We start from the raw sequence: 26,011 nt of genomic DNA, 5'->3' as shown, positions 1-26,011 counted from the left end.
CTACAGGAACCTTGGCAAGATCATTCAGTCTCTGATTTTTGTTCTGTGATTACAAATTTACTTTTTTTTTTTTTTGGGGCCCGGTCGTGGGGCTAGCGCTCTACCACTTTAGCCACAGCACCACTTCTGGCTTTTTTCTTTTTTCTTATGTGGTGCTGAGGAATCGAACCCAGGGCCTCAGGCATGCATGGCAAGCGCTCTACCACTGAGCCACCTTCCCAGCCCTACAAATTTACTTTTTAACATTTTAAGTATTTATTTCTATTAATGTTACACAAAAATCTACTTTCCTAGATTTCTAAGTACTAGTCCCCCCTCTCCATACATTTATCATCCATAAAATACTTGAGACATTAATGACATCTATTTTAATTTTTTAAGTTGTTTATGAAGTACAATTTACATTCACTAAAAGTTTTGCAAAGGTGTAAAGTTGGTTAATCTGAAGACATAGAACATTTCTGTTAACTTAAAAAGTTCTGTCATACCCCTTTGTAGTCAATTCTCTTCCCTACAGCCATTCATTTAACTGAAGTGTAACAGTTTTGTCTTTCCTAGAATAGCTTATAAATGGATTCATAGAGTATGTTGCCTTTTGAGTTCTTCACTTTTTCAGTATAGTATTTTTTGATATTTAAGTTGTTACATGTAACAGTAATTTGTTCAGTGATGGACTGGAAGTTTTTAACAACCTGCCTCCAGTCTCCATAGAAATTCCCTGATTAGTAGCATTTACTAAATGTTGGAGAACTAATACTCTTCTTGTGGCCTGTGTTTGAAGCTCCCTAAACCAGCTAACAGAAATTCTGAAAACAATAGGTTCTCATGAGCTGTGCCAGCCAGCTCCAGTATACCATTGAGTTTATTTCCTTGTTTTTGAGTAGTATCCCTTTGTGTCAAGGTAGCAGTTTTTCCATCAGAAAGTAATGGATATTTGAGTTGTTCTCAGTTTGGAACAACAGTGAATGAAACCACTCCAAATTCTGCATTCACATCTATATGAGGAAGTTTTTAGGTTTCTTGAGTTAATACCTATCTGTGGGATTATTGGGTCCTATGAGATGTTTATCAGTGTCTACCTTTTATTGAATTGCTAAACTATTTTCCACAGTGGCCACACTGTACTGTATTGCATATGTAACAGCAATATATGAGAGTTCCAGTTCCCTGAATCCTTGTCTTGACTTGATACTACTTGATGTTGTCAATTAATAAAAATTTACCCATTTGTTATTATATGTAGTATATATTTTTTATATAGGATACAATTTTTTCAAGCCAAGTATGGTGTGCTATTTCTGTAAGCACAGCATCCTGGACGCTGAGGCAGGAGGATTGCAGTTCCAGGCTAGCCTGGGTGATAATATTGAGACCCTGTGCCAAAACAAAAACTGAAAATAACAACAAGAAAAGTCTAAATTGTTCATAAAGCATTTTTCCAATAGTTATTTGCGCTCTTACACCAACATTGGACTGTTGTTGTTTTTTCCTCTTCAAATCTCAAGGTCTATTAGTTTGTTTTCCACACTTCCTAAAACCATAATATTGAAACTTACCTCTTCTTCCTCTCCTTTTCTCTTTCTTTCATTTTCTTCCTTCTCTTTTTTCTCTTTTCCATCCTTTCCTCCCTCCCTTGCTCCCTTTTTTTTCCCCTTCCTACTTTTAAGACAAGGTCTTGCCATTATAGTCCCTATATTTGAGATCCTCCTGTCTTAGCCTCCTGAGTGCTGGGACTCCAGATGTTATACCTCCAAACCTGGCTTTAGTTTTGAAATCTTTATGCTTCTAATGTGGGCTAGGAGTTGAATTATCCCATATGAATATGTATCCTGTCTGTCTGTCAGTCCTTCCATCCATGCATGCATGCATCCATCCATCCATTCATCCATCCTTCCATCCATCTATCCATATATATTTTAAAATTTATTTTCCATGCAGAGGATTAAGGTCTTCCTCATGTTAGGCAAGCACTATACTTCTGAGCTCCATCTTTAGGCATTAACTCTTAAAGTCACATTAAAAAAAATCAAACCTTACTATTGAGCTATAGATTTATGTATAGAAATATCCAACTTCTAGTATGGACATAACCTCAGCATGTTAAAAAACAACAACTGACTTTTCTCCAAATTATTCCTGTCTGTCTGGCCTTCTCAGTTTGGATAAATGCCATTAGCATTCATTTTTTCAAACCTTGTATTCACCATCCAGTAGTCAAATTTCCTTAGATTCCACATTCAGGTGTCAGATATGATAGATTTTGTCTTCTCTGTCTCCCAACTAGGCATTCTTGCTCAAAGCCTATTTTCACTTCTCTTTCCCTGCTTTGGTGCAGTGATCTTGTCAAGCTCCTGACCCTGGCCTCACCTTTTTTCAGAGATTTCTCTTACCTTCCTTCCCCAAATCAATTACTTTTAAAAATGGAAAATATGAAATTGTGATCTTGCCAATGTACTTTTCTTTTTCCTGCTTAGAATCCTTGAAACTCCAAAAGTCATTCATTATCAGAGAGATGGTAAAACAGCTGGGAAGGTGTAGTGTATACAGGGTTCCAGTCTTTCCTCAGCTAGCCATTGATTTGCTCTTTTTTTTTTTTTTTTTTTTGGTCCGGTCTTGGGGCCTGAACTCTGGACCTGGGCGCTGTCCCTCAGCTCTTCAGCTCAAGGCTAGCACTCTACCACTTGAGCCACAGCGCCACTTCTGGCTTTTTCTGTTTTATGTGTTGCTGAGGAATTGAACCCAGGGCCTCATGCATGCAAGGCCAGCCCTCTACCACAGAGCCACTTTTCCAGCCCTTGTTTGTTTGTTTGTTTGTTTAAAAGAAAGCCTTTGAGTCTGCTATCTGCTAAGCACAGTGCTAGGTGACAAAACTTTGTAAAGCAGCCTGAATTCCTGGTTTAGGAGTTAACAAATGTGTACTGTGCTGAGATAAACTGACAATAACTGTCAACTATAGTACATAACATATACTTTAGTCTGTTATGGTCTTGTAGCCTAAGTGTCAGTCACTCCATACAAGGCTATGGTGCTGGTGCTTTGGAGAAACAGAATGCTACTGGGTTAGGGGAAAAGGGAGTACTGGGGTACTGAGGGGTTGTGGTAGCATTGCCATTGATACAGGGCTGTGGGAGAAGTCCTCTCTATTAAGATGACATTTGAACAGAGATCTAGAGCAGTGAGGAGAGCAGGTGCTGAGGTTCTGCAGGATTGTGATTTGATGTGTTCAGGGAATTGTAAAGTGTTGGCTACAGAAAGGTGAGAGTTGAAGGTAGTATTCTCTGTCCCCTGGGCTACTGTGTGGACTTTGACTTTTGAACTCAGTGAGTTTGAGCCTGTGTTGTATTCTCTGCACCAAGATGCATTCCTATCTCTTACTTATGTTTTGAAACATTTTGCCCATGGGCCTTTCCTTCTATTTGGAATATTGCCTGGTGGCCCTTCCTCTGTGCTTCCTTAGCAATCTTAGTCATACCCCTGTTAGAAACTTAGTAACTCCTTTGTCTCTCCTTTTAGCCTAACGTCTTGAGGTTAGGGGTGTAGAGGCCTACCTAGATTTCTTTTTTAGCTTCTGAATCTGCATTTCAAGAAATGTTTGTTAAATACAGAATCAATGTATGAGATAAATCATTGAAACTTTGGTAGAAGATAATCATCTGCTTTGTGTAATGACTGCAAGCACCTGTGGATGTAGATTTTGTTTTGTTGCATGCCAAGTTTAGTGCCCAGGGCAGTGAGCTCTGAGTAATAGGTATTCAGTAAGTTTTTAGTGAACGATTGAATGCACACTATGTATGTGCATTATGCTGTTCCTTCTGATTCTCAAAACCCTTGGACAAGTTTCCCTAGCATGCATTATGCTTCCTCTAATGTCTTGCTTAAGAAATGCAAATACTTAGGAGGCTCATGCATTCTTTCACCAGAAACCAAGCTAATAGTAAAGAAATACAGTAGCAAAGAAATGGAGAAATAAAATGTTTGGCAAACTCATACTTTGTTTTACTGTATTTGACAGGAATTTTTTTTTTAGGTTAATTTGTTCCTAAGCTCTTTAGTAAGCCAACCATAGATAAATCAAGAATACGAATTGTATAAACAACCAAAACACTGGTCCGGCAAGAGTTTGAAAAAAATCTAGCAACAGAAATGACCTCAATAATAATTCTCAGTGTGGTTCATTTGGATATACAAAGAAGTAGTTAGTTTTATTACCTGACTCTACTGGTTTGCCATGTTGTCTTTCAGCCTAAGTGTCTTAGGATCCAACATAGGAAGGTCATCTAGAAATACTCAGTTCTCTGTCTGCTGAGGCCATGAAGCTTGAAGCAAAACACGTAAACTAATCTGAGTCATTTTCTTCCCACCTCTGGTTTTGTGTGTTGGGTCTAGTGGATTGTGGATAATAGGTTGTAAATATTGAATTATTGATCTTCCTGAGTGTTCTACTATATTGTATTTTGACCAACGAAACTGTAATTTCACTGATGTGCTGAGGCCATGCTTTGAGTTTGAGGCTTTGTTGTTTCATTGTTCTTTTAGTGCTTATCTGTGAATAGTGTCTTGTTTTTATTTCTCTAGTAGCATGGTCATACTATATGAAGATGGATTTTTTTCAAAGAAAATATTTGTTTGGCTTGAATTTTCTCCCACAAAGTTCCTTTTTAAATTTTGGCGTCTCCTTGAATTTGTGTTGTAGTGTATTTGTATATAAGATACACATTAGCAGAATGTTTAGACCTTTAGTGATTTGAAATTTAATATATCATTGTTTTGTGAGATGTGAAACACATAGGATATTGGCCAGGTGTTACATTACTTGAGCTAGCTCAGGACTTTAACTGGATTCCTACCTAGTAAAGAGAACTGGCATAGGTGGTCCTGTAATTGTATGTTTAAGAGCGGCTGCAAACACAGGTTAGAAACTTCAAAACAAAGAATATGTGTAAAGCTCAGTGGATTTAAAGCATTGTGCTTGTATTCTAGAGTTAAGAGAATTACAGGATGAGTGAACAGTTTTAAAAATAAAGTCATTACAATTGTTTCTTTTGTGTATGGTCTTACCCTTTAAGGTATTTATTATTATAACATATAAAAGATTAATGCTTATTTGTTAAAGCACTTCAGAAGTCCAGAAACTAGAAGATTTTTGCTCTCCCTTTACAAGAAAGCTGGACAGATCACCTGGCGTGTCTGGATTTTGGTTCTCCATCTTGTGAGCAGGCATCCAGATAACAGAGATGATTGAGCTTTTACACAAACTTAGCTTTCCTCAGTTTCTGTCTTAACCTGTGGTACATATGTAGTGAGTGGAGATCATGCAACCCGGTGATTTTTGACATGTTGCAATAGGCATGTGGTCAGCACTTGAATGCATTGTTATTGCTAGGCTCAGCTGCTTCTTCCTCTGTAGTGTTTCCTCTTAGCATCATGTCTCTCTTCTCCAGCTAGTATGGACTCAGAGGATTGAATAGTAGCCCAGTGGAAACAAAAATTGATATATGGCTGTTACTTGGCTCACCAAAAAGTTACTGCAAAATTGTCTTTTGTTAATGCTGTTCTCTTCAAGTGGAGACAACCGATTTGTTTATTTGTACATTACCTTGTAGGGCTATTGTTACTGTTCTAACTAAAATGTTCATATACATAAAGTTCACTTTACAAATTATGTGGTTTATGTGGTTGATTATTTTGCATAGGAACAAACACTTGAATTCCTAGAAATATTTTCTCTAAATATGCAAATTACTTAGTACATATTAAGCATTTGAGTTTAGGAAACAGTTTACCTGTTTTAATTTCTCTTATTACTTATTAACTTGTTAACACCTATTTTTTTAAGTTTTGAAGTAACTCTCAGAAAGTAGCAAAAAGAAAGCAGAGTTTTATGTATCTTTTACCTGTCTTTCCCCAAGTGACATCTTCCATAATTATGGCATAATAACTGTATACTTTTACTAAAAGCATAGTGATCTTACCTTGAAAAACTTGAAAAATTGAATAATTGTTTTTTTATCCTAAAACAGTATTAATATTGATGTCTGAATATTCAGATTTTGTGTCTTATTCCTGTGGGCAGCAGACCAAGGACATGTTTCTTCCCTGAATTTTCTACAAAAATGGGATAAGGAACTAGACAAACAGCTGATTATTTTCTGCTGGGTAATCCTGTCCAAGCCTTGAATGTAGTCATGTAAAAATTTTAATTGCATGGCATTCTTCCTAATTCCTCTTTACTGGACTTCTTTAATCATATCTAAATTTGCTTACAGGGAACTTTCATTCTGAAGTGTAGCATTATAAAGGAAGAAACATTCAGCAGTTAGTGAAGGAATATTTATTAAGTATCTGTTACCATGCTGAATATAGTGAGTTGGGAAAAGTTGAAGGGGTATTGATAGTGTAGCTAAGTGAGCAGCCATAGAATATTACTATGTAGTATATAATGTAGTACAAAATTGTCTCTTTTTATTTTATTGTCTCTTTAAACACATAACACAGGTATGTAATTGGTTTTTATTATACATTTGTTTAATGAGTAAATGCACATAGATAATAAGTGTATTGTAAGAAAATTATATAAGGCTCAAGGAAATAAATGTCTACGCAGGAGTTTTAGGAGGTTAGTAAAAGAATGATAATACATGTTCTGGTATATTTCTTTTTAAATTCCATATAGTAAGTGTACAAAGGAGTTTGATTATAATATTTCCATACATAAATGTGATATACTCATCATCTTCACCCTCTGTTACCTCCTTTGTGTTTCTTTTTTCTGTTCTTCTATAATCTATGGGTAGATTCATAATCCAATTTATTTGACTCAGTTTCTCTGTCTCTGAGCAGGTAAATGTCCAAAAGGATTGCTGGATCACATTAATTTCTCCTCTCACTTCATGCAGCATCCATACTGTTTTTCATAATTGTGGAAGTCTACTGTGTAGTCCTTAAGTATTCCCTGGGGATTGTTTCCAGAGTCTCTGAGGATATCAGAATCCAGGGATACTCCTGTCCCTTTATAAAATGGCTTAGTATTCACATACAATCTGAATTACTTCTCATACCTAATACCATGTGGGTGCTATGTAAACAGTGGTTATTCTGTGTTGTTGAAGGACTAACAAGAAGATATTTGTAGCTGTTCAGTACAGACAGAATTTGAATTTTGTTTATTTTGCAGTGCTGGAGATTGAACAGGATCTCATGCATGATTGAGGAGTACTCTACCACCAAGCTACATATACCTCCTCTACTCCCTTTGTTTCCATCCTGGTTGTTGGAATCCACAGATGCAGAACTTGGCAGTTACAAAGGTCTTAGTGTATTTTTTGGAGATAACATAATCTGTTGGATTAATGACAAATGTTCTTTTTATATTCCAGTTATTTTGCTAAATCCTGAATTGAATGAGTTATCTCTTGTTAAAAAGAAAATTGGTATATTGCTAATACAATACTTCTAAAGTTCAGTATCTTAAAATATTTGTTTCTTTCTTTTTTCTTTTTTTTCCTGTTGGTCATGGGGCTTGAACTCTGGGCCTGGAAGCTGTCTTGAGCTTTTCAGCCCAAGGCTTAGTGCTTTACCACTTGAGCTACAGCACCACTTTGGTTTTCTGTTGGTTAATTGGAGATAAGAGCCTGCCCAGGCTGGCTTTGCATGGCAATCCTCAGATCTCAGCTTCCTGAGTAGATAGGATTACAGGTGTAGCCACTGGTACCCAGCTATTTCTGTTTCTTTTAAGTGAAATAGCATTGAAAATTTTTGTCAGCCTGGTGAAGTTCACTGTTTTGGAGGGTAGTGTCTGTGATAGGCTTAAGCAATAAACTAGGGGAAGAAGGTGAGGAAAATTGTAGTGAACAAGCAACATGACAGGGGAAGGAGAGAAAAAGGAGGAAGAGAAAATAAGAGTTTTATGTAATGGGTGATGGTCTGCCTCAGGTCATTCAGAACAGCAGATTCCTGTTATACACATTCAAGCCTAAAGCATTTCCAAAATCTAGCTTCTTCTTCAAACCTGTGAAAAGCAGAAAAAAAAATAGAATTAGCGTTAGAAGTGCAATAAATGTTAATGAAAATAGTGTCATAACATTCTTTTGTGTTTTCTGAGACCTAGATTTACTTCTGAGTCACTAGAGTAAATAAGTTCAGTGACTCCTAGCTTATCTTAGGTGGCATAACCACACATGGGCTGGCATACGTGTCCGTACTCTTAGGAGGAGGTGGAGAAGCCTGTCAAGACTTGGCAGCTGCTAAAAATTCATCCAGGCTGCTGTCTCTTTGACAGGTGCCCCTGAAGTTGGGATGGGGTAGGGGGAGAAATACACAGAGCTATTCTGTGCTCTCTCTATTCATTAGCTCGGTGAGGAGTCTTGTGTCTTCCTTAGAAAGTTACTTATTGTTCCTCCCCCCCATGGATTTTTCAGGTACTTCATGTTTTTTTAGCTTTATTAATTCCCTCCCTCTCCCTCTTCCTCCCCCTTTTCCTCCTCTTTTCCTTCCCTTCCCCCTCCTCAGTGAATCAAACCCAGACTTTCACATCTGCTAGGCATATACTGTAAGTAAGCTATATCCCTACCTCTGTGACTAAAGCTCTCATCAATAATCAGTCTGTTTTGACCACTTCTTGCCAACGTTGAAACATCTTTGAAAGTGCCTCATGTTCTGGCCTTTGTTCCTACTCAGCTTGCTCAGCTTGTTGATAACCATTTTAGTCTAGAGTTCAGTTATTGCTTTGCATATTTCCATCTCCCCTGACCAGAGTATCATTCTAGTTCATGAAGATTTCCTTTAACAAGCACTATTTTGATGGAAGAAAATTGGTTACAGTCTACTAATTCTTTCTTTTATGCAAAGAAATTATTTAATGTTAAGTGTGGTTGGTAAAGTTTAGCCATGTGCTTACATGTATGTTAGGTATGTTGATGTCCATATTTTGTGTATGTGACTTATTCTCCTAAGTAGCAGAAGTACAGTTTAAATTAAAATTGTTTCATCATCTGTTATAAAGATTTTTAAGATAATAAAGTGACCACATTTGTAAAGAATGCTCTTGAGTCGGGCCAGTGGCTCACACCTCTAATCCTACTCACTCTAGAGGCTGCGATTGGCAGATTAAGGTTCAGAGCCAGCTCAGGCAGACAAATTGGAGAGACTCTTAGCTCAGATTAACTAGCAAAAAGCCCAAAGAACAGTCATGACTCAAGTGGTAGAGCATTAGTTAAGCAAGAGCTCAAGACCCTGATTTTAATCCCCAGTACCAACACATACAAAAGAAAAGAATGCTCTGACTTACTGGAATTGTAGTTATTTATTTATTTATGCCAGTAATAGGGCTTGAACTTAGGGCTTGTGCACTGTCCCTAAGCTTTTTTGCTCAAGGCTAGTACTCTCCCATTTGAGCCACAGCTTCATGTTTGGCTTTTTGGTGGTTAGAGATAAGAGTCCTTTCTTGCCGGAGTTAGCTTCAAACCTTGATCCTCAGATCCCACCCTCCTGAGTAGATAGGATTATAGGTTTGACCACCTGACTTTAATGATTCCCCCCCCCCCCCATCAGAATATATACTTCCTTCTTGGGAATTCAACTCACTGTAATTTCTGTTGCAGAGAAAAGAAACATCTGTAAACAGGAATTTAGAAGACAGATGAAAAAAAATACTCTTTTCAAATAATCAGTAAAATAAACTGTTAAAAGAGAAATTCTACACATGGTATCAAATTGAGAAACTATAAGAATGTAGAGTTAGAGTAAAGGAAAATGAATTGCTGGATGAAAGGCTAAGAATTAGTGGCTGGGAATATGGCTTAGTGGTAGAGTGGTTGCTTAGCATGCATGAAGCCCTTGTTAGATTCCTTGGTACCGCATAAACAAAAAAAGCCAGAAGTGGTGCTGTGGCTCAAGTGCTAGCCTTGAGCAAAAGGAGTTCAGGGACAGTGCCCAGGCCCTGAGTTCAAGCCCCAGGACTGGCAAAAAAAAAAAAAAAAAAAAAAAAAGTCATAAATTAGTCTAGGATGTGATACTGAGGTACATTTCTTATTGGGTTTATTGATCAGTCTTGTTTTCGGAAAAGGGAGTTTCTCAGAACTCACATCACTTACTTTTAAAGTCCTTTCTGTTGGTTGGGCAATCTGTAGTTGTACTTAAGGATAAAACTGAATATACTCTAAACTTCTTTAGTAGAGATCTGAATCTTTCAGTTTTTTAAAACTTAGCAATAGTTATATTAAATGTTGATTTTTATATGCTGAAAATATTAAAATGAGTAAGCTGCTATTCCTTTACTCAAAGACCTTGTTTAAGTACTAGTTTAGATTATGAGTAGGTATTTGTTAATATAGTAACAGTGTCTGTTTTGAGGTTTCAGTGGCTTTCTTTCTGATCAGTATTTGGAGTTCTTATCTGTTTTGTTGTTTTTACTGCACTGCTCTTGGTGTATAAAGTGCTTGAGGTAACTGCATATATTCTTGTCCCTGAATCTTGGGGAACTTGGTGTTTTTTGGTTATACTGAAGATCCCATTTGTGGCTTTAAAAAAAAAAAGGTTTATCAAACTTGTAATGAACAACTTTAATGAGGACATAATGTTAATAACAGTATTAGATTTTAGGTAAAGTGGTAGGAATACCATTTTTGGATACCAAATAGAATTAGAAGTTTAATAATTTTCATGAAGAAGAATTTAGCTTTGGTTGAAAGAAGTACTGGCTTCCTTATCTGGCTAGATATATACTATTCTATAGTACCTTATCTGTTTTGTCGCTAAAACTTGTGGGAATCTGATGATCACTTCAACATGTTATACTAAAATATAAAATATTTTAAAACATTTTGAATGTTATATACTTATTATCATTCTCTTATTTTTTTAAAATATTTATTTTTATTGTGAAAATACTGTACAGAGGCAAGATAATGAGTATATATATATATGTATATATATATATATATATATATATATATATATATATTTTTTTTTTTTTTTTTTTTTTTTTTGGTCTGGTTGTGGGGCCTGAACTCTGGGTCTGGGCGCTGTCCCTCAGCTCTTCAGCTCAAGGCTAGCCGCTCTACCACTTGAGCCACAGCGCCACTTCTGGCTTTTTTCTTTTTGCTTATGTGGTGCTGAGGAATCGAACCCAGGGCCTCTTGCATGCAAGGTAAGCACTCTACCACTGAGCCACCTTCCCAGCCCCATGAGTATATTTTTTTTTATCAAGCATTGTTTATCCTTTGTTTCCCTTCCCATCCCCCCCACCCCTCCACCATTCCTTCCCAACCCCCACCAAAGTTGTAAAGTTCGTTTTTCCACACAACGATTTGTACATCTCATTGTTGCAATGGGTCCACCTGTATCCCTATTGAAACGATTTGTTTTTTTCCCTTCCCCTCCACAAATTGTACCAACCTCAAATACAGTGAAAGCAGGAGTTATACCATGGGGGAGGGACATACAAAGCAACAAGAAATAATCTTATAAGTGTGTTAGAAACAATCACCTGAAAGAAAAAAAAATTTGAATACAAATCTTAGGGTTCATTTCCCTAACATCAACTTATCTGACCTTTTCTGCTTGAATCATTCTCTATTTTTAAAAGTTATAGTCTGGTGGTTGAAACCAGGAACTTTTCTTGTAATTATGTTACTGTTTTAATAGTACTGTATTGCAAAGTATCCAGCTAATACCATTCAGAAAATACACTTTTTCTAATAGTACTAAATTTTATATATTTAATCATTTTGCTATATCTTAAGACTTAATAGAGCTTTATTGAGATCATGATAGGAGAGAGCATGCCCCAATTTCAGAGTAGGAGAGATTACTATTATGCAAGAATGAATCCATACATGGGGACAGTGCCTTATGCATGAGTCAAATTAGCTTAGACTAGGAAGACCAAGAAAAAGTTCTCTTTAGTACCCATGGCAGGAGTACAGGGACTGCGATCAACCTATCATTAAATTAACCTATTATTTATAGCTAGCTAGCTAGCTAGCTAGATAGCCACCAGAAGATCCTCTGTTTTTCCTGGTCTCTAGTCTGTTGATTGGGACTAGTAATTGTAAATAGGTCTTAGTACTAGAAAGGACAAGGCAGAGACCAGAGTATAGATCTTAGAACACAAGTTTAGCTATCATAATTGAGCTGTTCGCGACTAGGGTGGCACAAGAGGCAGGAATAGAACAAATTGGGTCAGAAAGAGGTAGAAACCACCGTCATTGAATCTGGGTAATGTTAATGATGGGTAATGTTAATGATGACTTTGTCAGAATTGAAGATGAGGATGTAACTACCACATGTCTGTGTTTGTGGTCCAAGACTTTAGTGACAGGAGAAGCAAAAGCACATGGAGAGCAGAAACTGAAACAGGATGAGCTTAGCGTTCTGTTCTTTGTATCAAGTTATCTTTTCAGGGTAAAAATCACTCCCATTGTTAATCAGTATTCATTTAGGCTGCTTTATTGGCACGGGTACGGCATCACGAGATGCTGAGAACTGCTGATGCTTTACAGTGACGTCTTTAAAAGGGAACTGCTGCTAAAAGGAAGAGAATTGAGTTTTAGAGTAAATATGCTTTCTTGCAAAATAGTAGGATATGAAAAAGCATGCTAGGCATGAGGATTTTAATGTCACAGCCATGAAGGCAAAATTAGACAGTTTAGAGTTTCTGAGTAAGAGGGAGCAAGGAAAATACATGACTAGGATATTTGGACTTTAAAAAGAGAACCTCTCACACCTATCATTTACTTCCTAGAAGAAGTCACATTAACAAGTTTTTGGTTACAGTTAGCTGACACTAGTTTGAGGAGGGAAAAAGGTGTTTAAGGACCTATTGAGTTGAGAATTCAATGATGATTAAATGGCTGGAGTTTGAAAATTCCTTTGAGGCTCATTAGTAGTTTTTTTTTTGTTGTTATTTATTTATTTTTTTTGGTCGGTTGTGGGGCTTGAACTCTGGGCCGGGGTGCTGTCCCTGCTCTCTTCAGCTCAAGGCGAGCACTCTACCGCTTGAGCCACAGTGCCACTTCCGGTTTTCTGAGGGTTTATTGGAGATGAGTTTCACGGGCTTTCCTGCCAGGGTTGGCTTTGAACTGTGATCCTCAGATCTCAGCCTCCTGAGTAGCTAGGATTACAGGTGTGAGCCACCAGTGCCCAGCCTCATTAGTAGTTTTAATTCAACTGAGTTTATTTATTTAGACAGTCTTACTAGCTAAGGCTGGCCTCAAAGTTTCTATTCTTTGCCTCAACCTAATAAGTGCTGCATTACAGGTGTGTGCATCTTGGGCTTAAACCGGAGTTATTTTTAAATTATTATTATTATTATTAAATAATTGTACAAAGGGTACAATTCTATAAGTCAGGTTATGAATACAATGCTTCTTGGTCAATGTCACCCTTTCTTTGTTGAATGGGAGTTTTTGTACCTTCTTTCTAAACCCCTGCCATTCAGGTGGCTTTGCTTGGTGTCTGCCTTGCCTTTTGAGTTTTCATATTCCAGCAAGGAGGAGGAGGAGGTTAACCCCGATCAGTTCAGGTGTCTGTCTACACTAGAGCAGAGGGTGTGGGGTTACGATGTGTAGCCATATTCCTGGCGCTCTACTTTCATGCATGGGGAGCAGTTCCCAAAGAAGAGGAGCTCAGAGCCGGACGCCACTGTTGGGATGGGTCTAGAACATCTTGCTCTTTGTTAACCCTGTTTATTTGTCTTCTTCCTGTTTATTTTCTGTCAACTTGAATAAAAATAGAGGTAACTCTGTTATACCATTTATTGCAGTATTTCTAGTTGAATAAAACATAAACGCAAGTCGAAGTACCACATCTAGCTGTGCAGCTGACTGTATGGTATCATGCTAACCCTGGTCCCATGTGGTTAGTTATTGGTATATCATAGCCTAAAGTTAATTTCTGCCAACTCGCCATCTTCATGACTGGGGAAGAAGCAGAAGTGCAAGGGAAATATATTTAATGAAAAAAACAAAGAGCACTTACCAATGATTAGGTAAGGAAATAAATAGTGGCTAAAGTCTTTAATTTTGAATCTGTGTGCAAAATTTTAATCTGTTTCACTTTAGTGTCTTTGTTTCTGTTTATTCTGTGGTATCTTGGCTTATGTGAGGTCTCTGTACCTCACAAGGTGAAAGAAAGAATGTGAGTTCTGGTAGTTCCAGCTGTGTAGAATTGTGTTGATAATCTTCCACTAAACACTTGGCACAGCACTATCTGACTAAACCCCAGGAGACTCATCTGCCATTTTTGTTTTCAGTTTTCTTAGCCTTTCGTATTTTCAGCCTCTCTTTCCCTTGATAATCGTCAGAGAGAGTCACTTCAATCAGGTTTATAGACTCCATTTTTTGGTAGTTATCCTACTGTCATGAGGAGAGCAAACTGACATAACGTCAAATACTTACTTGGACTTCTGATTTAATAAAACTAGATGAACTGGTTCCAAAGCTTTTGACACAAGAACCAAAATGCAGGGAGTTTTGCTTTACTAGCACCATCCTCTTGAATTCCACATCCAGTAGGTTTTAGAGGTAGGAGGCATGCTTTATTTTTCTGAGTGTTTCAGATCCTGTTTTCTGTAATATGGGCCAGTACCCCACTGTCAGATTTTGGCTGGGGCAGAACTCAGAACTTGCATATCAGTCTATAAGAAACCATGACCTAGTACTGTGGAAATAGACGCAGAGTGCTTTATAAGAAGAGGGATGGTATAAGCTTCTGTTTTTGCCATCTGAAGTGAACTCCTGAATCAGAGGTCATGTATTTTAGAATGAAGCAATCACAGCTAAACCCTTTTGGCTTATGCCAGTAATTCTAGCTACTCAAGAGGCTGAGATCTAGAAGACCATGGTTTGAGGACAATCTGGGCAGCAAAGTCCCCAAGACTTCTAATCCTCAAAATAACCAGTAAAAAGCAGGTATGGCTGAAGTGATGGAGTGTAATCTGTGAACAAGATAGCTGAGAGAGCTTGAGTCCTTGAGTTCAAACTCTTTACAAAAACAAAAATACTCAAAACCCCAAAACACACATAAGACACATGAGATTAACATACACTAAGCTTGGATAGTGGTGCTGGTGGAGAAAAATTCAGAAGTGTGTTTTTATAATGCAAAGAATTTGGCATACTTTCTCTGCTAAAAGATTGGTCTCATGGACTCAGACATGGTGGACTCTCAGCAGCACAGTGGTGAAGTGAGTCTTACCTAGTCCTTATGTAACTGCTGCTCCTTCAACCTGGTGATCTTCATGAAAGGAGCAAGAACCAGGCTGGCTAGGGAAGAAGTGTCACCATCAGTGATGTCTTATCCCCTCAGTTGTTGTATTTTTCTAGGTAAAGAATTGTTTGATTTGGCCTTGGGCGAATTTGGGTGAAGATACATGAGGCAGTAGGGGGTTTTGTGTGAGAGGTTCCTTTAAATAGCTATCTTCTGTATCTCCTTCTCATTGACTTTGTGATCTTTTCAAGTTACTGAAAACTTTATGTCATGGCTTTGAGAAAAGGATCCTAGATTCTGCAGCTACTACAAGAAATACCTACTATAAAATCATATATTGTCTAACTCCTCTAGGAAGTTCTAACTTAAGCATGACTTTAGCTATATCCAGTGAATATACTTCTAGACTATTTTTAGCTTAATTGACTCATACTTTTTTCCTTTTTGATTTTATATTTTGTAGTTTCTCACTTATAAGGGCCTTATTATAAAATACCTTTTTATTTTGGTTTTTACAATGGTTATATGACATATGCCTGTGTTTATGAAGGCATGTGTGTGTACCTTAATATATACCTGTATACTTATCTGAGCATAGAAAATATCTAGAAAGATGTACGCTGAACTCTTAACAGTGAGCATCTTTATGATATTGAGTTAGAGGAAAAAACAGAAGATTTAGTATTATAGTAAAGAATAGCTGATTACTGTTGATTATTTTGCTTTGATCTTTTGTATTTACTACAATGCATTTTGCCATGCGATAGTGGTTCCTGCTTGTAATCCTTGCTGCTTGGGAGGTTGAGATAGTTAGGATCAAACTCAGAGCCAGACTGGGCAGAAAAGTTCCAAAGACTCCTTCTCTACTAAGCAGTGGACTTTGTGGCCAGTGCCTGTTATCCTAGCTACACAGAATCCTAACATAGGTGGATCCTGCTGGGCATGATCCCTGTCTGAAAAATAACAAGAAAAAATGAGGGCTATGGTATAGCTCCAGTGGTAAGATCATATGCTTAGGAAGTATGAAGGCCTTGAGTTCAAACCTTAGTACTAGATAAAAAATTATCAGTATGCAAAATACCGCTGCCTAAAGTTAGGAGAGATTGCCAGACATAGTAGTTTATACCCGTAATTCCAACATTCAGCACTCAGGAAAGTTGAGGTTAGCCTGGGCTTCATAGTAAGACCCTGTCTCAAGAAAAGAAGGATAAGAAGTTATTTTTTTTTTTTTTTTGTTGGTCGTGGGGCTTGAACTCTGGGCCTGGGCGCTGTCCCTCAGCTCTTCAGCTCAAAACGAGCGCTCTACCACTTGAGCTACAGCGCCACTTCCGATTTTCTGGTGGTTTATTGGAGATAGGAGTTTCATGGTCTCTTCTGCCCGGGCTGGCTTTGAACCGCGATCCTCAGATCTCAGCCTCCTGAGTAGCTAGGATTACAGGCGTGAGCCACCAGCGCCCGGGTTAAAGGGTTGTTTTTTTTTTGTTTGTTTGGGTTTTTTTAAACTGTATTTTTTTTGTCCTTTCTTTTTTGGTACTGGGGATCGAACCCAGGATGTTGCATTTGCTAGGCAAGCGCTTTGCCACTGAGCTACATCCCAGCCCAGAAGTTATTTTTTTTAAAGATGATTTCAGGGTGATTAAGGATTAATAAGTAGTCTATGTAAAGCTAGTTGTACTATCAGTACTTTTTGCCTTGTTTTAATGTATATCTTTGACTATCTGATGCTTATTGAAAGTCGTTGCAAATCAATTAGTTTTTTTGTTTTTTGTTTTTTGGGTCTGGTCGTGGGGCCTGAACTCTGGGCTTGGGTGCTGTCCCTTAGCTCTTCAGCTCAAGGCTCTACCACTTGAGCCACAGGGCCACTTCTGGCTTTTTTCTTATGTGGTGCTGAGGAATCGAACCCAGGGCCTCAGGCATGCATGGCAAGGGCTCTACCACTGAGCCAATTGCACTGAGTAATTACTTTTAGGTTGAATTTCTTTACTTCCCTATTAACATGAAATTTCCATCTAAAACTTGCTTTTGAATTAACAAAAAGTCCAATATATTTTCTGAAATATCTATCATTCAGAGGTCAAATGGCAATAAGTAATTGTAGAAGAAGGGCCTTTGACATGTTAGTCTCCTCTTAATCTTAGGTTTCCTAGAAATCTGGCCATCTGCTGGGGACACAATGCTATAAGAGACTAGGACTGGAAGGGCTTGTTTTCTAAAGCTCAGGTTTGGTATGTGCAGATCAGATTGCATCATCTTCAAGCTGTTTACTAGTCGATGAGTGTTTTTTGTCACCATTTAAAGAACTGTCTATTATCTTAAAATTTTTTATTATAGTATATATGTAAATAAAAGTCAAACTTTAAGTATATACCTTAATAAATTTTCTCAAAATGAATGTGCTGTCCCATTTAAAAAAAAAATGAAGAGGCTAGTTGCAGACTGGGAAAAATACTAGCAAAACTTGCCTGGCAAAGGATTTGAACCAGAATTACACAAAATTCATCAGGGGGAAACATCAGGCAAATCTAAATGAGGATTGTGCTACTTTAGAAGTAAGGTAGCAAGAGGGCTATGCTGTTTACATAACTTTAATGTCGGAAGATTAAAGCTATGAACTCTTGTACATTCAAGGAGGCTTACGAGGGAGTAAGCCACAAACTATAATAGCTGGCTATAGACAGAATCCTGTACAGAGTGGGGGGAAATCCTGTGAAGGGTTCAGAAAGACGAATTCAGGCCATGGATAGATAAACAATCTAGCAATGTTAAGTTTGTTGAAGCTGATACCTATTCTTCGTAAAAGAGAACTTTTGCTAAGGCAAGTCACATTCCAGCAAAGGAGTGAAGTATATACTTTATCTTTGATTCAGACATTGTATAGTGTATATGTCTCTGTGTATATATGTATCTTTGTGAATGGCAAAAAAATGAGAAGACACACACAAGTGATAGAGCAAAGGGAGTGACTGCAGTATTTGCAACTTTTTTGTGGGTCTAAAGTCATTTCTAAGCAAATGTTTTAAATATTTTAAATATTTAAAAATATCTGCCCTTTATTTTTAGACTTCCTTCATTCAAAAAATACTTGGTTCTTTGTCTGGAACCAGTTTGGAATGAACATTTTTATAATATTTTCCTGTGTGTTGGTGGTGCGGCTCTGCAAACCATCCATTGTTGAATGTGGTAGCAGTTAGTGGAAAGTAAACAGTCTGTGGATGGTACTAGCTGCAGTGTACTCTGTAGTCTTTGGGTTGTCTTTTAAACCACTTTTGAACAAATTATAGAATGATTACTGTACATCAAAAATCTATCTGTCCATAATTATTTAGATTATTTTGTTTATAAGTTCAAAATGGTTCCCATTTATTTCTAGCCATGAGAAAGTAGTTGTCCCATTGGCTTGTTAATATTTATTGATGCTCATTAGTGGTTATTAGACCTTTTTGTTTGGCATTGAAGATGCAATAGAAGTAAAACAAAGCTCTTGCACCATGAATGTTTATACATTGGTGGGTGACAGAAAAGCAGAAATAGAAGTGATATGAATGTTACTGGTAGCATTGGACAAAAATCAGGCAATGGGGAACAGACTTGTTGTAATTTTAAAAGACTTTGCCCAGGAAATATTTGAGGAAAGGTCTAAAGATAGGGAGAGGTGATGCATGTAAGCGTACTAATCTTGTGGGAAAGCATACAGAGGACAGCATGTGTAAAGATCCTGGGGTAAGAATTGGGCTGTAGAAGGTATAGGAAGGACGTCAGTAGACAATGAGGTCAGGGATTGGAAGACAAATTATGTAGGTTTTTTTTTTAATACTTTAAAATCTTGACTTGTTCCGAGTAAAATAGAAGCCGTTGAGAGATGAGGGGAGAAGACGTTCCATTGTATGATGTATGTGAGACTGTCAGGATGCTTTGATGAGATGGGTAAGGGTAGAAGTGGGGATGGAAATTACTAAACGATGGCAAAACCCAAGTTGAGGTAATACAGACTTAGACCGGAATTGGTACCATGCGGCTGATGAGAAGTAGTAAGGTTCTGAATATATTGTGTAGATTGTCAGTAATATTTACTGATGAATTAGAAAGGGCAAGAACTTGAACTTCTGAGGTCAAGGAGGAAAGGAGGAACCAACAAAGGTGGGTGAGAAGCTGCCGGTGAGATAGGATGAGGGGAGCCAAAGGAACAGTGGTTCAGGGGGTTTGGAATCCTGCCAAATGTTACCAATAGGTTAAGAACCTTCAAGTTTCAGTGGTATGGTGTGGTGTGAAGAAAAGTCCATAGGAGCCTGCTCCATTTGGCAGGAAGTATGTTTACAATCATGAGTACACGTTTGTTTGTAATGTTAAAAATAACATCAAAGGAATGTGTAGGGCTAAAGGGTTACTGTTAGTGTGCTCGATAATTTCTGAAACGTATCTGCCAATGATTTTGTGATTTCAGGAGAAAATTAATGATGGAGCAGAGAACACTTGAATTTATAAGAGCAATGTCCTTGCATGAGTAGGACAGAATTTTTTTTTTTTCCTGGTCCATGGCAGGGCTTAAAGTCAGGGCCTGTGCCCTATTCCTGAGCTGTTCTACTCAAGGCTAGCCACGGTACCACTTCCAGTTTTCTGATGGTTATTTGTGGATAAGAGGCTCACAGACTTTCCTGCGTGGGCTGGCTTTGAACCATGATCCTCAGATCTCAGCCTCCTGAGTAGTTAGGCCTGAGCCACCTGCACCCAGCAGAGTATAACTTCTGTAAGACAATGGAAAATTTAGACTTGAGGTAAGTCCTGAAATTAATACTGAAAAGGGGATACACATTTAGGTGTGAGAGTAGAATTCATGAGAGGTGCTGAAGTTCTCTTCAGATTGCATATAGGCATCAGAATCTGTGTGGGGCATGATTCAGCTTTTGTGTGCCATGTATTTGTATTTCCTCTGGTGCTTTTCATCAACTCATTTGTAATGAGTCCTAAAAAAGCCTGGGGGGGGGGGGTGGCTGGTATAAAACTACGTATTGCAAGTTTCTTTCAGGATATTAGTGTTTTGTTACTATTGCATTTAACATCTACTTTGTACATGTTTGGAGACTTCTAAAAATTAGGACTATCTGGGGATTTTTTTCTTATTTGTCTTTAATCGAAAGGGTAGAAATCCTGAGAGTTTTATCAGAATGATTTCAGTGTTAAGTAAAAGAAAACCAACTTAGAGACACAGAGATGGAGCTAATTGCTAAATCTGAAAAACAGGTCTTTTGTGGGATTCTCATTTATATAAAATTTAGTTTGCAAATTCAGTTTTTGTATATTTGTGTATACACATTGAAACTCACCCCTTTCAAAATGTCTCTGATGCGTTTTAAATTGGAAACAAGCACAATGTGATAAAAAAATTCATAAAATATTATGGTAAAAATGGGAGCTCTGCTTAACTTGTGACCAGGTCATCTTTGTCACTTGACACCTGAAGATGATGTTGCAGACATCACCTTTAGAATGCACCAATTTCATCTTAGAACTTTTGCTTTTGCTTTATGAAATATTATAAAGCGGTATCTCTTTTATAGTATTTTATATCTTGAGTGTTTTAAGATACCCATGTTCCAAAAGTGGTTTGAGAACATTATTGCTACTCTTGATGTTTCCAGTTGTCTGCTTTCATGTTACTGCTCTTTCTTTGTCTCAATATTTACTTGTACTTGGCCACTCCAGATTGGAAAAAAACAGTTAACCAGCCTATAAAATATATACAATTTCTATGGAACAGTAAGAAAAGAGTGAACAAGTTAGGAGGAAAATGAGCAAAAAAAATCTGAGTTGGAATTTCATCCATGATGAATTGTGAATTAGCCAATAAACAGGAAGACATGTTCATCATTAATCAGCAGGAAAATGCAAATTAAGGGCACAGTTAAATACCATCTTATATACTAAAATTAGGATGGTGGCCTTACAAAATATTGTAGAGTATGTGGATCAATATGAATCACTGTTGGTGAGATTATAAATTGGGAAACACTTTTGGGGACATAAAAATCGGTGCAATGCTGAAGAATTGAACACATTCATTCTTAAACTTATGCACATGTGGAGACACGTATCAGAACTTTTATCACATAAATGTTTACAGTAGCCAAACAATGTAAAAATCAGATACTTTTGACAAGAGAATGAATAAATTGGTACATTTATACAACATAACAGGACTACTTTGCAGTGAAAATGAATGAGCATCTGCATGCAACAACATGGATGCATCTTTGAAATATAATATTAAATGAAAACATAAAATCCTATGAGACACGCACTGTGTGATACCACTTGTATGGTTTTCCAGACAAGCAAAATGGGACTATAAATAAGTGGTACACTTTGAAAACCATAACGGTGATAAATGTAAAATACAGGGTTGTATTTGTGGATAGTGTAGGAAAAGAGAGGGGCCAGCATGGAGACGAGGAGGAAAAAGTCATAGAACAGTACCAGTAACAACATTCAGTTCTAGAGTTGGGTGACGCGTACCTAAATGCTCATCTTATTACTGTGCTTTGAATTATGTTGAACATCTTCCAAGTAATTGTTGTATGTAGAAATTAGTATGTTAAACAAAAAGGCATTTTCTGAAGTCACAGTTTAGGAGACATGTCATCACTGTTTCCTACTGTCCTGTGTCACCGCAACTCCTAAGAAGACCATATATTTTATTAGAGGCTTCTTGTTTGAAAGCCCCTATCTCATTTAGCCTGAGTGTACACTTATCATCTGATAAGTCACCTGATAAGTTGGATGAATAACTAAAGTAATGGTTTGAGAAAATAGTCCAAAAGTTTTCTTAGAAAATATTTGAGGTAGTGTTTCTTTGGAAAAGACCTAATTCCTCGTATTTTCATAAAGGAGCTTTGGAACCCGTGGAGCAACTGACTAAGATAACAGACCTATTGAGAGTAGACTTAAGAAAAGCAATAACCTAAGGCTTCACAATTCATATGCATGCACTTCCAAATTGACATTGACTTGTATATTAAGAAACATTTCAATATTCTGTGTAAGTTGTAATAAAGCACTTGAGGCTAAAGTGTGGCTTGTGAGGGAGGAAGTGATTTTCTGATTTTTATTTATTTATGTTTTGGCTGGTCCTGGGGCTTGAACTAAGGGCCTGGATACTGTCCCTGAGCCTCTTTGTGCTCAAGGCTAGTGCTCTACCACTTGAGCCACAGTGCCACTTCCAGCTTTTTCTGAATAGTTGTTAATTGGAGATAAGAGTCTCTTAGACTTTCCTGCCTGGGCTGACTTTGAACTGCAATTCTCAGATTTCAACCTCCTGAGTAGCTAGGATTACAGGTGTGAGCCATCTGTGCCTGGCTCTGATTTTAATTAGAACAAATAAACTTTACCTCTTTCTATAGGACATGTATCTTCTCATTCTTGATAGTTACACATAGAGACATAACATTCATTTGTTTTCTCTCCAAAGAGAAGATGGTGTGATTTTAACTGTACAATGAACACTTGCCTGGGAGAGGAGAGTTGGCTTTAGAATTTCACTGAATCCTTGCACAATTTTCTCTGCATCTGTTTTCTTATCAGACAAAGTCACTGAGCCACATGGCTTATAGAGACTAGCTTTGAAGGACCTTATATTTTTATAGCTATTTGATAGCAAATTTTATGTCTTAAATTGTTCTTATGTGTTCTATTAATAAAGCCACAGGTAATGAGAATTAGTAGAAAATAGATGATGCTTTGTCAGTTTATATTCAACACACGAACTGAGTTCTCTTTTCCTTTCCTTCGTCACAGGTGTAGTGCTTCTTCAGGTGTGCTTCAGGAAGAAAGTGCCTGCTTTTCCTATTGTATCTCTGCAGGTTCATGCCAGCCCAGAACAGAGAATCAGGTCAGTTTTTATTTTTTTTATTTTTTTTGCTGGTCATGAGGCCTGAACTCTGGGCCTGGGCGCTGTCCCTCAGCTCTTCAGCTCAAGGCTAGCGCTCTACCACTGAAGCCACAGCACCACTTCCAGCTTTTTCTGCTTATGTGGTGCTGAGGAATTGAACCCAGGGCCTCATGCATGCAAAAGCAAGCACTCTACCACTGAGCCACCTTCCCAGCCCTCAGGTCAGTTTTTAGAAATTTATTATTATTTTTAATCTGTTGGAAAAGGAGCTAGAGTTAGCCATATGATTGTCTTTGCTGTATTATTGAGTAGTACCAAATCTTCTGAACTGTGTTTCTAAAATCCTACGTTTCAGTCCTGCTTTAGCACTGGTGGCTGGGTAAACTTTGACAGCTTTTAATTTTATGCACAGAAAAACTATATTGATATAAATTACCTTCAGTTGCAATTCTGGCTTTACACCATTGATTGCTTTTATTGTAGGTACCTGCCAAGGATGTTTTTTAAGCATCCTTTTCTTTGTCTTTTTTTCCTGGAAAAATCTTCAGATGTTCCTTGAGGTATGATGTGTTAATCCATTACACATTGAAAATGCCATAACTTGTAAGTGTATTTGGTGCTTCTGATCTATTGAACTTTATAGCTTAGCCACACAGCAAATCACACTCATGATCTCATGGTGGACAAGGAGCTGTGACTTGCCACCTCTAAAAGGGTGTTGTCTTACCTAGGAGAAGATAAAAATGCAAAGCAAACATTTTAATAAACTGATTTTATGCCATCATAAAGACACAAAAGTCATTTAAGTCAAACCATCACAAATTGGAGGCCATCTGTGTTTTTCCCTCCCCTCCCCTCCCCTCCCCTCCCCTCCCCTCCCCTCCCCTCCCCTCCCCTCCCCTCCCCTCCCCTCCCCTCCCCTCCCCCTCCCCTCCCCTTTCCCTCCCCACCTCCCCTTCCCCTCCCCTCCCCTTTCCCTCCCCACCTCCCCTTCCCTCCCCTTCCCCTCCCCTCCCCTTTCCCTCCCCACCTCCCCTTCCCCTTCCCCTCCCCTCCCCTCCCCTTCTCCCCTTCCCCCTTCCTTCCCTCCCCTTCCCTTTCCCCTCCTCTCCCCTCCCCTCCCCTCCCCCTCCCCTTCTCTCTTTTTCTTTGTGCATATACTGGGGCTTAGAACTCTTTTTTGCCTTTTTAATTTCCCCTCAGGGCTAGTGGTCTATCACTTGAGCCAGGTCTCCAATTGTGATATTTTGGTGACTGATTGGAGATAAGAGTCTCTTGGCTTTGCTTTCCTAGAAAGGCTTTGAATTAAGATCTTCAGACCTCAGCCTTCTGAGTAGCTAGAATTAGAGACTGGAACTACTCTTACCCAGCTTTTAAAGCCTAGTGTTTGGAACTTTTAATCTGTTGTAGTTACTGTGAGTGACCAGTTGAAGTAGCGACGCTTGTGGCAAAGCATTGGAGAGTACTCTGCATACCTAGATGCCTTAATTTTATTTTCATCTTGTGGTTATTAGAAATCTTTTGTGTGTGTGTGTGTGTGGGGGGGGTGTTGTGGGGCTTGAACTCTGGGCCTGGGCGCTGTCCCTCACTCTTCAGCTCCAGGAGAGCACTTTACCAGTTGAGCCACAGCACCACTTCCGGTTTTCTGAGTGGTTGATCGGAGATAAGAGTCTCTTGGCCTTTACCCCCGGGCTAGCCTTGAACCATGATCCTCAGATCTCAGCCTCCTGAGCAGGTAGGATTACAGGTGTGAGCCACCAGTGCCCAGCAGAATGCTTATTTTTTTTTGTGGATTATTCTTCAATAAACTTCTTCAGCTGTGGAGAGGATACCTTTTTGATAATTTTTTAAGAGATCAACACAAGTTAGTGTAACAAAGAAAGGGCCAGGGAGTGTTCAGGAAAGCTGTGTAGCTATAATGTGATGAGAACCCAGGGCCAGGTTTCCCTGCCCCTCAGCAAAGGGCTTTCCCATCTCTCTGTTGCTCTGGGGACTGTCTGTCTTCATGTTTCCTTTCTTTGTGATGTGACGCGTAGTGGTTACCACTTCCCAGGCTTTGTGTGTTTTGTATTTAGACTGCCGTAAAGGCCTAACTGTACCATCTCAGATTTCTCAGAACAGACTGATTCCTAGACAAATCAAGGGTTAAGGCAGGGTCGTTTGAAAACTTTGCATGGGGTCATTGTTTCAAAGCCTGCTCTCTGAAAAGGATGTGACTTATCCCTACTAAATATGGGTGGTTAATAATTAGAGTGCCAGTATTCCTTCAGATGATTAGTTATGATTAAAAGCTGAGCTAAGCCACTCACGGTGGCTAATGCCTATAATTCCAGTTAGATCAAGAGGATGTGGTTTCAGACCAGCCTGACAAAAAGTTAGCAAGACCCTATCTCAACAAACAAGTAGGGCATGGTAGTATACTCTTATCATCCTAGTTATGTGGATGGTATAATTGGAAGATTGTGGGCGTGGCCTGGGCAAAAATATGAGAGTCTTACCTGATAATAACTGAAGAAGTAAAGGAGGGGAAGGAGGTGTGGCTCAAGCAGTGGAGAAACTGTTCAGCAAGCTTGAGACTCTCAGGAGTGTCAAATCCCATAGAGTCAAAGGGAGAAAAAGTTGAGCTGGAGCTATATTTCTCAAATTCTGTGCACTTGAATCTTGAGGACCAATATCTTAAAAGCATGAACATAAACACAGCAGAAGTATTAGAATTGGAGGACAGTATTTTATGGGTTTCAGGAAAAAAAATAAGAAATTGTGTTAGACTGTGATTAGAAGAGGGAAGGAGATGATCGAATATGCGTTTATAAAATAACAGCGGTACAAGGAATGGATAAAGCTGGCCAAAGACAAACCTTTTTTTTTTTTATTTGACTTTTTTGCAAAAAAAAAAAAAAAAACCTGAATGTAGGAGAGCAT

General features: G+C 38.3%; 1 protein-coding gene across 1 annotated transcript in view; it reads left to right on the top strand.

Annotated features, from left to right (window-relative positions):
* The window catches only part of Wdfy3 (WD repeat and FYVE domain containing 3), a 265,342-nt gene that overhangs the window by 2,389 nt on the left and 236,942 nt on the right, over window positions 1-26,011 (top strand). Inside the window, exon 2 of the mRNA XM_042668429.1 lies at window positions 22,996-23,089. The gene's annotated coding sequence lies outside the window, so the exon portion shown is untranslated. The remainder of the gene's footprint in view (window positions 1-22,995; window positions 23,090-26,011) is intronic.

The sequence above is a fragment of the Dipodomys spectabilis genome, unplaced genomic scaffold (assembly GCF_019054845.1).
Source record: "Dipodomys spectabilis isolate Male_0828 unplaced genomic scaffold, ASM1905484v1 ptg000436l, whole genome shotgun sequence".
Classification (NCBI taxonomy): Eukaryota; Metazoa; Chordata; class Mammalia; order Rodentia; family Heteromyidae; genus Dipodomys; species Dipodomys spectabilis.
This window is presented reverse-complemented; position numbering and strand designations above follow the sequence as displayed.